The following is a 2,740-nucleotide window of genomic DNA, read 5'->3' as shown; positions in this document are numbered from 1 at the left end:
CTGTGTGAGAGAGTGTTATAAAAAGAAGATGGGAAATTAGACAGGCAGCTTTCAAAATATGTTAAAATTAAAGGATTTGGTAATTTATCTAGGGCATGATAGACGCATTGGAGAATTTTCAGGTGTGGGATTTAAAATGACCAGACTTGCTTCATAGAATAGAAACTCGAGAGTGGAATCATATGAGTTTATTATGTGATTTTTCTCAAGACTCTTAAGGGTAGCTGAAAATGTCTTTCTTAAAGGTTTTTTCCTTTGCTTAGTTAAAAAGCCACACATTGTAAAGGGTGTGAATAGTACAGTTTATGTAAATATACCATTTAGCTATATTTTTGCTCAGTTAGGACAATGATTTTCTTGCTTTAGTATAATTATGTGTAACTTCATAAATAAATAATTTTTATTCATGTTTGGTTCAGTGCTGTTCTCATACAACTGTCACATAGCACTGTACTTAAAAATAACGTTCCTTTGTACGTTATGGCCTGTTTCTCAATTTCATAGTGACAACATCACTACAGATAATGGAAATGGTGGTCAGGAAGTTAAAATTACATTATATGTGTAAGTACTTTCCATTTCATATAGTTAAATAAACCTTGGTGGTGCTATGTTTCCTCCAAGCACTACTGAGACATTTCATTTTATGTGGTATTAAAAGAATGAAACCATTTTCTTTTGTTTAGCCCAGCATTCAGATCTTATTCTAAAATTAACCTATTTAACATATAAGCATTAAGTATGCTCTAGTAATACAGGGCATTATATTTTTTAATCGGACAGTAATCTTGTACTCATAGAGTTTAAAGTTTAGTAAATAGCATGCATTCTCTTTATGTATGTATCATGTAGTTCAGTCACTATACTCCTTCATGAACATACTTTACACCAGGGGTTCTTAAGCACAGACTCCAGACAGCAGCAGCAGCATCACTGGGGAACTCATTAAATACAAATTCAGAGGATGGGTCCCTGCAGTCTCTCGTCTAACAAGCCCTCCAGGTGATTGTGAAGCATGCTCGAAATTGACAGTATGAATGAAGCATGCTTTATAATATGCAACACTCCCAGGAAAACAAATTGCCTAGAATATATGATGATGCCTTTTGATCTCTGATCTAGAAAAGGCTTTATTTAAAGAAAGAAAGAAAATTGTAGTAGCAAATAACATTTAAAGAATTTCAGAAATATGTAAGTAGTTGTTAACTACTTGTTAACAAGTACTTGTTAACAATTAATGAGCCCCTTTTGTTCGTGCCAGGCTCTTTGCTGCGAGTAGTTATTGTCCTCAGATTGCAGAGGAGGAGACACAGGTTAAATATATTCAGTGTCTTATAGCTAGAGTTTCAGATCAAGAATTTTAATTCAACCAACTAACTATAAAGCTGACTTTTTGTTAGGAAATAAGTTCCTATTTGAAGATATATTTTTTAATGTAGTTGGGTAGAATTTTTTATGTCAATTTTTTATGTTTAACGAAGCACCATGGTTTTATTTATACTATATCATAGATTAGTATCTCTAAGAGGTTAGAACATAGGTTAGTATCTCTAAGAGGTAAGAAAATTTCTAAGTATGCTACTTACATAGATTTGTTGGAAGCATGACTGTAGAAAAACATCCCATGTTGTGTTAGTCTTTAAGAAAACTGGATCTATAAAAATTCAGACTCAAATTAGATATTTACTTGTACACAAAAGTGTTCTTAAAGTTTCATTATATGAGAAATGAAAAGTAATTTCCTATAAAAATTTTAATTTGCACATTTAAATAACATAATTTATCTTATAAAAAAAAGAAATGCTTGGAGTGACTGGAGCAGGTATTCCAGAAGTACATTTACATTTTACAATTAAATTCATCCCCTCTTTCCTTTTCCTTGTAGTTTTTTTGTTTGTTTGTTTTGTTTTTTTAGTGTGTGCTTATTTTTTTTTCAATGATAGTTACCTAAGTTATATTCTCTTACCCCTGTGTTTCTGCTAATGTTTGGATTGCTGTCTTTCTGTTAGTCACATTCTATTTTGTAATACATTGATACTATATTTGAGAATCTTCGAGCAGAGAAAATACGAAAACTCTGACTAAATATGTAAGATAAATATGTAAGTAACTAGGAGATCTTTGTTAATGTAGAATAAAGAAATCGTGAATAATCTTTTTTGCTTTTATTTTTTTAAACAATTTTATTTTTGAATAGGTAATGCATTCATATAATCCAGAATGTAAGAAAGAATGTGTAGTAATGTTTCCTTCTCATCCATATCATTCTCTTCCCCATAGACAACAACCTTTGTAAATAGTTTCAGAGATGTTTTATACATGTACAAGCATATACAAATAAATATTTTTGACACTAATATATACACTACTGTGTTCTGCTTTTTTACACTTCATATATATTTTTGAGATCTTTCCATATCACTGTATATTAAGAGCTTCGTCATTTGTTTTCAACCCTATCATATCTGCTTCTGTAAATGAAACAAATCTTTTTAGCCAGGCCTCTACTGTCTTTTCCAATTTTGTGTTCTTTTCCTATTATAAATAATTCTGCCATAAATAACTTTATGTGTACTTCATTTCATGAGCGTGTGCCATTAATCTAGAGAACAACTTTGTAGAAGTGCAGTTCCTAGGTAAAGAGGTTATGTGTATTTGTAATTGCCAAATTACCCTCCTTAGGGGTTGTGCTAATATTGTTTTCTAACAGTGTTGTGTCAAAGTTCTGGTTTTCCCACAC

At 31.2% G+C, this 2,740-nt stretch overlaps 1 protein-coding gene and 1 long non-coding RNA gene across 4 annotated transcripts in view; one reads left to right on the top strand and one right to left on the bottom strand.

Annotated features, from left to right (window-relative positions):
• PTPN12 (protein tyrosine phosphatase non-receptor type 12) overlaps window positions 1–2,740 on the top strand; it is a 91,314-nt gene that overhangs the window by 35,656 nt on the left and 52,918 nt on the right. The gene's annotated exons all lie outside the window — the stretch shown is intronic.
• The window catches only part of LOC139182602 (uncharacterized), a 10,342-nt gene extending 7,602 nt beyond the window's left edge, over window positions 1–2,740 (bottom strand). The window contains exon 1 of the long non-coding RNA XR_011566106.1: window positions 1,587–2,740. This is a non-coding gene — a long non-coding RNA (uncharacterized lncRNA). The remainder of the gene's footprint in view (window positions 1–1,586) is intronic.

The sequence above is a fragment of the Bos indicus genome, chromosome 4, assembly GCF_029378745.1.
Source record: "Bos indicus isolate NIAB-ARS_2022 breed Sahiwal x Tharparkar chromosome 4, NIAB-ARS_B.indTharparkar_mat_pri_1.0, whole genome shotgun sequence".
Classification (NCBI taxonomy): Eukaryota; Metazoa; Chordata; class Mammalia; order Artiodactyla; family Bovidae; genus Bos; species Bos indicus.
This window is presented reverse-complemented; position numbering and strand designations above follow the sequence as displayed.